Raw genomic sequence first — 12,210 nt, 5'->3', positions numbered from 1 at the left:
AATACGATTCAAATCTCTGTCGGACAATTGCAGACTGGATGGAGGTTGCAGCACATCCATTCCTGACTTTCTTCCCTTCTCAAGATAATCAAGTTACTATTGTGCTCACAAAATACATACAAGAGCCTCTGCTCTTCTCTGTTTGCTGCTCCACCTGCTCCCCTTTCCTCTGCTTTCAGTTTCACACACAGGAGTTGACCTCAAAATGAGTGCAGTCTCCTTCTCATTCAGCACTTCTGACACCAGAAAATGATCTTGGGGTTCATTAAACAACAAAACCAGTGAATGAGAAAGGAATGAAACTTTGAATAAAACAAACTAGAGCTACACTGTGTTTTCCACCCCTGCTTCCAAAACATCTCAAAATACCTGAATTCATAATGCTGTCCCTTAGGAGGGAGTGTCTATAAACTATCATCTCGCACAAACATATCTACATCCTCCTTCTAAACAAAGTGCTCGATACTACAGCAACGGGGACCATGTAAGGACCTATGTAGATAGAGGGATAGATTTATTAAGGAATGGCAACTCCAACCATTCCCTCCCAACCCTGAGTTGCAATTTTGTTTAATAAATCACTTAGCTAGCAGAGAGTACATAGCATGTTTAATTACGTTCCCATGTTCCATCTAATAAAGCCTGGAGGTAACACCATCATTACACTCACAGTCTAATGTGGCAAAGTAGGATATGTTGTAATACTGCATATTAGAAAACAAAGGGAAGAGTTTAAGTTCAGGTTTCTGGAAATTACCAAACCTTGCTCAGTTCCCCATGAACAGGCAATTTTGTGAAAGACTCAGACTGTTCCAAACTTTTCACCAACACTTATGGTTGCCTTTGTCAGCCTTAAAGCAATATTATCATCTCTCCATCAGACTGCAAGGGAAACTGAGGTGTCATTCAAGCCAAGCTGCTGTCTGAAATCATTTCCTTTTAATTTATTAGCTCTTTCACTTCTCCCCCTTGATGATTTGAGATTAATCTTTCGCCCTCTGACTTTTTACGAATATTGTCCTTGAATAAAAGTCAGTCCTGCTACTTAGCAGTCCCTTGAATCAAAAAAGGCTGCACAGTCATAGCATATTCACGTTCATCACAATTAATGTTTTGGAAAACAATTAGCTTTGTGTGTAACTAAAGACATCGCGATTATCAGTAAATCAGGGAAGCACTGCCACATCAATAACGTCCCCTGTGTGCCACAGATAAGGCACATGGTGCCCTGATCAACACCTTAATTATACACGCTAACAAAGCACATACAAGCTTTTACCATTCACTTTTGGCTGGCTCTTCAAATATTTTCTTTTATTCTTTATAACATGTTACCCTGAACTTTATTCTATATTATTCTGTTGCTTTGGTAACAAACTTCTTAAGTGTTCCACATTAACACAGAGCATGAATATGAATTTCCTCCTTCCATTCCCTCTCCCCTCCCCCTCCCCCTCCCACCATCCCGTACCACCACTTTTCTTATTTGGGAACAACCTTGAAAACTCCCACTCCATGTGAGCAGTGGTTCTGATCACTCGCCTAGTCACAGAGATGACATATTGTCTGCCCTCCCAGATAGCTGTAAGAAGCTGCAGGGTTATGTGCCAATTTTGGGCTAGAAAGAAAAAGGAACTAGGGCTGTCAATTAACCACAGTTAACTCGTGCGATTAACTAAAAAATATTAATCGCAAATAATCGCACTGTTAAACAATAGAATACTAACTGAAAGTTATTACATATTTTTGGATGTTTTTCTACATTTTAAAATATATTGATTTCTATTACAGCATAGAATACAAAGTGCTCACTTTATATAATTTTAATTGCAAATATTTGCCCTGTAAAAATGATAAACAAAAGATAGTATTTTTCAATTCACCTCATACAAGTACTGATGTGCAATCTCTTTTTCGTGAAAGTGTAACTTACAAATATAGACTTTTTTTGTTACTTAACTACACTCAAAAACAAAATCTAAGACTTTAGAGCCTACAAGTCCACTCAGTCCTCCTTCTTGTTCAGCCAATTGCTAGGAGAAACAAGTTTATTTACATTTATGGGAGATAATGCTGCCTGCTTCTTATTTACAATATTACCTGAAAGTGAGAACAGGCGTTCGCATGGCACTTCTGTAGCCAGCGTTGCAAGGTATTGCCAGATATGCTAAACATTTGTATGTCTCTTCATGCTTCAGCCACCATTCCAAAGGACATGCTTCCATGCTAATGATGCTCGTTAAAAAAATAATGCATTAATTAAATTTGTGCCAGAACTCTTTGGGGGAGAATTGTATGTCCCCTGATCTGTTTTACCTGCATTCTACCATATATTTCATGTTATAGCAGTCTCGGAGGATGACCCAGCACATGTTGTTCATTTTAAGAACACTTTCACTGCAGATTTGACAAAACGCAAAGAAGGTACCAATGAGAGATTTCTAAAGATACCTAGAGCCCTTGACCCAGGGTTTAAGAATCTGAAGTGCCTTCCAAAATCTGAGAGGGATGAGGTGTGGAGCATGCTTTCAGAAGACTTAAAAGAGCAACACTCCAGTGTGGAAACTACAAAACCCGAACCACCAAAAAAGAAAATCAACCTTCTGCTGGTGGCATCTGACTCAGATAATGAAAATGAACATGCATCAGTCTGCACTGCTTTGGATTGTTATCGAGCAGAACCCATCATCAGCATGGACACATGTCCCCTGGAATGGTGATTAAAGCATGAAGGGACACATTAATCATTAGCGCATCTGGCATGTAAATATCGCCTGCATTGTCGCCTGCAAATTGTAACCAAACTTGTTTGTCTGAGCAGTTGGCTGAAGTAGGACTGAGTGGACTTGTAGGCTCTAAAGTTTTACATTGTTTTATTTTTGAATGCAGTTTTTTTTGTACATAATTCTACATTTGTAAAAGTTCAACTTTTATGATAAAGAGATTGCACTACAGTACTTGTATTAGATTAACTGAAAAATACTATTTATTTTGTTTTCTCCAGTGCAAATATATTTAATCAAAAAGAAATATAAAGTGAGCACCCTACACTGTATTCTGTGTTGTAACGAAAGCAATATATTTGAAAATGTAGAAAACATCCAAAAATATTTAAATAAATGCTACTCTATTATTGTTTACCAGCATGATTAATCAATGAATTTTTTAATCGCGCGATTAATTTTTTTAATCACTTGACAGCCCTAAAAGGAACAGCTCATTCTTGGGAGCATGGAGGTTCCAATTCATAAAAGAAAAACAAACAATTCATTAAGTCCAGGTAACATACAGTGGCCTATCTCTAGCAGTTATTTTCCAAAAGAATAATCCAATATCTAGAACATTCAACCTCAGTGGGCCAAGCAATTTAATAAATAAGTTTCTGCCTCACCAGGCATTCAGTGTTCTTGATTCCAGCACACTTATATCTTTATAAGAGTTTCATATTATGGTGGCCTCAGACAATTTAGAGCACTGATGAAGTGCTAACAATACAATGAATGTATATGGCAACTATCATCCAAAAAGATTCCAAAAAGTCCTTTATAGGTTGTGGACCTGATTCAGGACAAATATGCACCCACAGGGCAAGCTCCAGCAGGGCAGGATATTCATGCCCATCAGGAAAGGGCAGCTTTTAATTCAATCCAGCACTCGTAGGAGTTGAAATCAGCCCTCGGGACACACTCCTCCCCTGCTCGCCTCTTTCATCGACTTCAATGGGACTATTCACTTCCGAGTTTGCAAACTAATACCTAAGCTTACTGTAACTGAAAGGGATTAAAGGGGAAAGTATCTTTTTCTTTTTCTGTTTATTTTATGCATTTGGCTGCACTTCGGGACAGATCTTTAAAAAAGTATTCAAGCATCTAACTCCTATTGAAATCAATGGGATTTAGGCACCTAAATATCTTTAAGACCCGGCCCTTTGTGTATAGTCCATTTCACAGTTTCCCCTCACAAACTCAGATAGTTCCCACCAATCTTTTATATACAAACAGGAAAGAGAAAAATATTTAAAAAAACAAAAACAAGAACATGTGATTGTAAAACCCCAAAAATTTACAGGAAGGCTTGGGGAGCAGGATAGTATTTGAAAGCACTTTAATTAATTTTGTGCAATGGAATAGTTTTCAGATTGATGGTATCCCTTTAACTGCATAGTCCACCTATGGACATAAAAATTATGAGTCCAAACAGGACCCATTAGAATGCATGTAGTATTACTCTAGTTAATTGCATAACTTGGCTACATCCATGTCAAATTAAGAACCACATGCTGCTCCTTACAGCATAATCACTTTTGGTAAGTGAGAAATCAAATGAATATTTTTTAAAATGCTCGTATGTGCAGTAAGACGTCAAATAGGATATGGAAGTGTACCATGTTAACCTTCAATGCAATGGAGAACAGAAATCACTGAGGCAAATCACAACCTGACTTGCACAATGTGTCCTCTGAGCATACAATTGAATGTCTGACTTCAGGTAGTTGTGTGTGCATGTTGAGGGGACAGTCCCATAGCAATGGACAATACTGTAGCCCTAGATATTGGAACCTAACTCTCCCACATCCCCGATGAGTGTCCTGACCACTGAACCAGAGAATCAATCTCTCTCTCTCCCAATAAATATTATTTAATACAAAGTGGAACAGCTCCAATGGGAGAGATTGACCCACTCCAATAGCCTGGCAGTGAGGGTACTCTTCTAGAAGGCAGGAGAGTTAGGGTCAAATTCCTGCTCAGGATCAGGCAAAGTGGGGATTTGAAAACAGCTCTTCCACATCCCAGCTGAGTGCCCTATCCACTGGGCTACTGGCTATAATGGGGTGAGGTGGGGTGTGTGTTTCTCTTTCCCTGTCTTTTTTGTGAGACATGGCTGACCTGGCTTAAGCACCTAACTCCAGGAGAGGGGTCATGGCAGAGAATCCTGAGCGGAAGAGGCACCTGCCTCTGCTTCCTCAGTCAGGCGCCTATGGCACAGACCAGTGGGAATTAGGTACCTAGCTCCCTTTGTAGATCTGGGCCCCAACCCCCTGCCCCTTTCCTCCTCATTTCACTCCTGGCTAGCTTAGGGGCTCCCTACTCAGCCTGCTGGCTTCTGAGAATCCCTTTTTTAGGTGCCTAACTCTTCCCATATGTTGTATGGGAAGCCTATCTTGGGGCTGTGAATTCCACTGTGCAGCAAGGAGCCTAGGTGGTTGCTATTTTCAGCATTGCAACACCTAAGTCCTCTTTGTGATTCTAGCATAAAGGGCCAGGGACATAGAACCAACTACCAGGAAATGCAGGATTCCAGAAGTCAAAGAGTTGCAACTTGTGTCCTGTAAAACTGTGCTCACTAGCCCCCTACACTCCGGTAGGCTGGGGGAGTAGCAAGGACAAGGCAATTGGACTGTCAGATCCAGAGAGCCAATCGCCATTTTCCCACCTCAAGAGCGGATGCATAGCAACCATGAGCACTACTTCAGCTGGGAGGCTGCAGCAGATGTGGTGGAGCAGCAGCACTGTCTCTCCATAGATTGAGGAAAGATTCTTCCTTGCAAGTTTCCACAGTGCCAAGCCCAGTTACTTTGTGGAATAAGTACTTACTTTCTCCTATCGAAATGAAAGGTTTACACTAGAGCATCACAGAGAGAGAAGATGGCGTCTCAGAGACCCACAAGGGCTGACAATCTGTAGAGGATGTCATCTGTAGATCCAATGGATCCTGGGATTTTTGTGTAGCCAGCTCCCTCTGTGGTGCTCCCTAGGTAACCCTCCTCCAGAAATAGGCTAGTTACCTTGGGCTGAGCACCTATAGAAACAAAAGCCTAAGGAAGTAGTCAATACTGGTACCAACCGCATTAATTACTGTACAGATTTCCAATCAGAACCCTACATGTAGAGTTGTGGGGAGCAGATCGCTGTTCCAGCCTAGCGCACACACTGAGACCTGCAGAGACCTGACCACAAAGGGGAGCTTCTGTAGAGGAGCAGCAGAGATGCTGCTTTACCTTAATTTATGGCACAAATGGATATAAGTCCTTAACTTCCCCCATTGTGCCTATATTTTGCAGGGATCTCTGATCTGTGTAATGTTACATGCCACAGGTGCTGTAAGTGCTGGTATTATTAATCATTATAAATTCCTAGCTCAGTTAGAAGTTACGGATGGAATGGCCATCTTAGCTTTTTATTTTCTGGCTTTTGCTGTTTTGTGTTAAAGCCTTAATGCGAACTGCTGGCTGGCAGAAATGCAGTCAGACTTTGATAGGATTTCAGTCTTAAGATTAAACAACACTGTGATATCATGATGTACACTGGATAGAATCTTCAGCAATGTTATGGTTATGCCTGAGTTATGTAAACATTTATTTGCCTGGGGGGCAGAAGGGGAGAAGTGAGAATTCAAACATGATTCAGAGAAGAAATAAAGATACTTTGCTTAATTTACCTTTTATAATTGTCACTGTTGTCCTCCCGTTAAAGAACTAATCTCACCAGTCCTCTAAAAATATCTGCTTGATTGTATTTAATTAACAGATATTTATCTTTTTCAAAAAATTTAAATTGTATACAGAGCACAAATGGCGTAATAAAGTCTGGCAGTGTATGCATTTCCACAAGAATAGATATTTTTTAATCTTTATAACTCCTGTAAAAGAGTACTGATACACTAAATTAAGAGGTTACTAAATCCTATTTTTATAACTTCATAGTAAATAAATATTTCATCAAGTAAAAATGCTACTCATATCTTAACTTACAGTTTTAAAGCAGAAGTGATATTTTCTTCAGTAATTGAAGCGGTTTTCTAATCTAAAACAGAAATTTAAAAATCTGATTTAATGTTTTCTTAGCACTGTTATTACCCTCAACATTTCAGGCACACTAATAAAAATGATCTAAACAGAAATTTCTTGTTTAGCAAATTACAGACAAACACTTACAGAAATCGAGCCCCAAATTCAATCCATTGCAACATTTTAAAAATAATTCCTGATCTGTTTAAAGATTAAAACATTGTGCGCTATATAATACCATGGGAGCAGCAGGTTCCCTATCATAGGTTTGAAAAGATATTTCATCCAATTGATGAGCTTTTGTTTAAACAAGCATTGATATGCATGCTGTGATGCATGTGGTCACAAGAAATTCTCAGCAACATATAGCCCAAGTGATTAGGCTACTAGATAAAAACAGTTTTTACAGTATTTAGAATTTTTTCACTAATTCAGTGTTAATTATGCAAAAAGAGTTTTATTTTTTAAAGACACTTCCACCGTATTAGCCCCATTCCGCTCCCACGGAATTCAATGGCAAAACTCCCACCGACTTCAATGGGGGCTCTGAGCCCCTGAGCATAAATGCTTACTTATTGTGTTTTGGAAAGCATTGTCTTTTAAACTCATTTAAAATCAGGCATTACCGTATAATAATTTGTGGATCGAGCAAGCCTATATATAGTATTTTGAACTGACATAATTTTATAGTGGTATTGGTCACTCATATAGCATGTTATGACATCATTTATTGCATCTGCAATAAAACACATTTTAAGAGTATAATTACAAGCTTTATGGATGATCTTACTATGTGGCATGTTTATTCCATGTTGCTGAGAACTGAGAAAAAACAACTTTTTCATTGATGAGAATGAAACTACTGCATCATAAAAAATTAATTAGATTTCTCGAATACAGTATATAATCAGAAAGCACTTGGTTCTGACCTCATTTGTGATAAAATAATAAACAAAAAAAAACGTATTTTTTCAGAAGCCAATGGTATGTGATTTTACATCCGGATGATGTTTGAGAAAGTCAATGCCTTGTCTGTGCTTATTGATCTTCAGGGTCATCTTTTAATAATACCAAAAAAAGCTTCCAAATAAAGACCTTAAACCTTTTTTCTTCCTTTTTGTTGTACAGGTTTCTTTTAAAGATGCTTGTCACCACTAGCTCTGTCAATAAAGTTAATTGGCATACTGTCTCTTTGTCAATATATGGCCTATGGCAAGCTTTCCTATAAATCTATACAAAAATCCACTTGAAATATATTATGGTTGTACTTGAATAGGGTTCTGTACTTCCCTGGAATTTATAAAGAGGAAGTCTACCTGTCTTCAAATGATATGATACAGATAAAAAAGCAACTAGCAAGATTCAGTAAATGTTAAAATTCAATAAACAACAGGGAATAGAGGGCTGGAGTGTGTGTCTGATGGTGTTTTGTTTTCAATGGAAATGGGAAATAAATGCTTAACTACAGAAAGAACAATGAATATTTTACATAACAGCATAATGGAAGTTCCAGTTCCCATAAGGGCCACACTTCCAAGCAAAGAAAATTCATCACAAAACTTAAATAATGCATGTTTTCATGGGAGTTCCCAATGCAATACAGGGAGTTCCCAATGCAATACAGGAAAATAACAGCGATTCCACAGAACTATATTCCTTTCACAGAGTCTATGGCTACAACTTTATGTCCTGTTTGTGCCATAGCTAATCCTTTCCATAAATCCTCTGTCCTCAATTGTGAATTAAACAGAAAGTTGCTTGTAAAGATCCCTCAATAGGGACCTGTCCATTTCCAAATCCATGTGTAACCATCCTATGGAGCAAAATCCTTTTGATGGTGAGTAGAGCACACAAACACAGAAACAGCTCCCTTTCCCTCCTCCTCTCCAAGCACAAGTTGCTGTTAGCTCCCGGCACTGCAGTGCAGTGCAGCCCAAGCCATGCTAGGCGGGCCACAGCCCCCATCTGTTTGTCTGTGTAGGGTTCCCCTTGCTGTGCTAACCCCCTGCAATCCCCTGCTCCTGGTACACGCTCATCATGTTTCAGCCTCCTAACTCTCTACTGGAAGGAGCGCTGGAGGCGGTCCAACCCTGAGAGCCTCTGGGTGCTCTCAGCATCTTTTGAGGAGTCAACCACCCCCACCCTGCCACCTCATTTGCATCCCTCCCCTCTTTCCCCCAATCTGGCCGCCTCACTTTGCGCACAGATGTTACGTGGCCGCCTCGGCCAGCATGACTCAGCCCTCCAGCTTCCTACCCCCTGGGCACCAAGCGAGTCCTGCATCCCCAGGCACGCGCAGAACTCCCCAGGGGACTTCAAGGGGGCGTTACACGCGCGGATTTCCCGGGGGAGTTCTGCCTGCGCCCCAGGCTGCTCAGCACGTTTCGGCCCCTCTCTCTTTTTTACCGCTCCTCACTCCAGACCCCGCCCCTCCCATGCTGCAGTCCCGCAAACCAACCCGCGTGGGGGGACATCAGTCTGCCCTCAGGTTAGAACTCCCCAGGGATTTCACTGGGACTTTTGCCATGGCCCAGCCTCCTCCACCCCTCACCCCCCCACACACACAACAACTTAATTAAGGGACTGCAGGATCTGTCCCCAACGCTACTGGAGACCAACAACTTTGCACGCTTCAGGAAACTCCTCTCCTTGCGTCGAAGCTGCAAAGGAGGCAGTTTGGAAGGGGGACCTACTACAAAACATCCCAGCAAATCTGAGCCCCGATCCTTGCATGCAGCCTAGGAAGGGGGAAAGGCAGGGCGGGTTTCAAAGGCCTGACCTGACGATTATCATTTATCTATTCGCTTAGGGTGAAACACAACATGCTCCCCCGCGCATCTGAAAGCCTCTATCTCCTCCGCATCCTTTCATGCATCTTCCGGACCATCTTTGCCCCCAGCACGTCTGCAGCTTTCCCACTGCGTCCCTAGAGCCCCCTGACCACGGAGCCTTGCTATCGGTGCCCTCCGCCACGCAAAAGTTGTGCCAGGCTTAATAAGCGAGTCGGTTTCAAAGGCACTCGAGTTGCAAAGCAATTCCCACCCGAGGGAAAGGCAACCTGGCATCGGTACCGAGAAGCGCCCTGTAGCCCAGCGGCACGGCAGCCGCCCCAGACTGTTTAAATCCCCCCCCCCCCCCCCCCGCCAAAGTCAGATCGCCTCGGGAAACCACCATCTGCTCCTGGAAACCATCCCCCGCCGCAGCCCACCCGCTACCTGCCCGGCGAGCAAAGCCGCTCGCGGCTCCCGCAGGGCGCCGCGGAAAAGTTGCAGCTTCTCAGACCCGCACGCTCATAGGGAAAGTTGCCCCGGAGGCAGGAACAGCCGCCGCCGCCCATGAACTCCTGGGCGCGCCACTTACCCGCGAGGACACACCGAACCCCCGAGGTGCCCGCACCGAGCAGCTGCAGCCGCCTCCCGCGCGCGGAGCGTGTCACTTTCTCCTGCCTCCCCAGCTCGGCTCGGCGCTGCTGCTGGCGGCGGCGTCTCCGGGAGGAGTCGCCAGGCGTGACAGAGCCAGCGGAGGGGCGGACAAGGGGTTGTGTGGGCAGCACGTTGCAGTCCTCCCTCTGCTGCAGTGCTGGAGCGGGAGAGGGAGGTAAAGGCGGGGAAAGCCGAGTCACAGAGACAGGGGGAGAGGAAGGCAGCGCACGAGCAATAATTGAAGGCGTGGGAGTGGGCAATCTCGGCTCACTCAAGCAGACGCTCCTCCGGAACGAGATTGGGGCATTGCAAGCCAGCACTGGGCTGTGCGGGAAACCCCCCTTAAACTGCGCCCCCCTTTTCTGGGGGGAATCCACACCCATCTACATACACAGGCACTTCGTCCCGAAGTTAATATTTCAGTAGAGGCAACAGCAGAGAAGACTGTGTGAAAGGCTCTGTTTGCCTAGGAGCTGCCTGCAGCAGGCTCTTAGCAATCCAATGCGTTTCTGAGTGGCTGCTCCTTTTATTATATCATAATGCTATTGGTGTGCAAGGTGCTGTACAGACATGCCCCCCAAAGACATTACAGTTTAGGGACACCCCATCCCCCATGCCCTAACCCCCATTCTCTTTGCAGTCCAGTGACTTTAGACTTCTTATACTAGTCTTAGGATGTAAGAATCCCATGCACTGCTACAGACTAGGAACTGAGTGGCTAGGCGGCAGTTCGGCAGAAAAGGACCTAGGGGTTACAGTGGACAAGAAGCTGGATACGAGTCAACAGTGTACCCTTGTTGCCAAAAAGGCTAACGGCATTTTGGGCTGTATAAGTAGGGGCATTGCCAGCAGATCGAGGGGGCCTGATCATTCCCCTCTATTCGGCACTGGTGAGGCCTCATCCAGAGTGCTGTGTCCAGTTTTGGGCCCCACACTACAAGGATGTGGAAAAATTGGAAAGAGTCCAGCAGAGGGCAACAAAAATTATTAGGGGGCTGGAGCACATGATTTATGAGGAGAGGCTGAGGGAACTGGGATTATTTAGTCTGCAGAGGAGACGAATGAGGGGGGATTTGATAGCTGCTTTCAACTACCTGAAAGGGGGTTCCAAAGAAGATGGATCTAGACTGTTCTCAGTGGTAGCACATGACAGAACAAGGAGTAATGGTCTCAAGTTGCAGTGGGGGAGGTTTAGGTTGGATATTAGGAAAAACTTTTTCACTAGGAGGGTGGTGAAGCACTGGAATGGGTTACCTAGGGAGGTGGTGGAATCTCCTTCCTTAGAGGTTTTTAAGGTCAGGCTTGACAAAGCCCTGGCTGGGATGATTTAGTTGGGGATTGGTCCTGCTTTGAGCAGGAGGCTGGACTAGCTGACTTCTTGAGGTCCCTTCCAATCCTGATATGCTATGATTCTATGAGTCAGGACGACCCCTCCCATGAATAAAGGTTTGTAGGATCAGTCCTTGTTTGGATTATTAGTACTAATTGTTTCTAATGCAGAATCATTTAAGGGCTCCAAACCAGCATTAGAGCTCTGTTGTGCTAGGCATTGTACAACAAATTACACAAAGACAGACCTCGCCTCAAAAACTTTACACATGTTTTGAGGTAGACAAGCCTTACAAGTGTCAGAACTTGCTTCCTAGAGGAAACCAGAAGCTCTCAAAAGCCATTCCATCCTATAGACTCATTACCTTTTTTTTAAAGTGATAGCTGATATAATACTAAAACATTGCAAAAAAGATTTACTAACAGAAAATCTCTAAAGAAATCTCATTGTCTTTAGTCGGTTTAAATAAAGTTATGGTGCTAAGATTTTTCTTTTTGCCACATATTGGGCTTGATTGGCCATTGCTTTGTGGCTTGTGTAGTCTTGTGTAGAATGGGTACCTGCATTTTACACTCACCTTTCATAGCTTAGTGGTTTGAGCATTGGCCTGCTAAACCCAGGGTTATGAGTTCAATCGTTGAGGGGGACATTTAGGGAACTGGGGTAAAAAT

At 43.1% G+C, this 12,210-nt stretch overlaps 1 protein-coding gene across 1 annotated transcript in view; it reads right to left on the bottom strand.

Moving 5' to 3' along the window:
• The window catches only part of SV2C (synaptic vesicle glycoprotein 2C), a 190,788-nt gene extending 180,460 nt beyond the window's left edge, over positions 1–10,328 (bottom strand). The window contains exon 1 of the mRNA XM_054031263.1: positions 10,148–10,328. The gene's annotated coding sequence lies outside the window, so the exon portion shown is untranslated. The remainder of the gene's footprint in view (positions 1–10,147) is intronic.
• Between the last annotated feature and the right edge of the window lie 1,882 nt (positions 10,329–12,210).

This window comes from Malaclemys terrapin, chromosome 6, assembly GCF_027887155.1.
Source record: "Malaclemys terrapin pileata isolate rMalTer1 chromosome 6, rMalTer1.hap1, whole genome shotgun sequence".
NCBI lineage: Eukaryota > Metazoa > Chordata > Testudines > Emydidae > Malaclemys > Malaclemys terrapin.
This window is presented reverse-complemented; position numbering and strand designations above follow the sequence as displayed.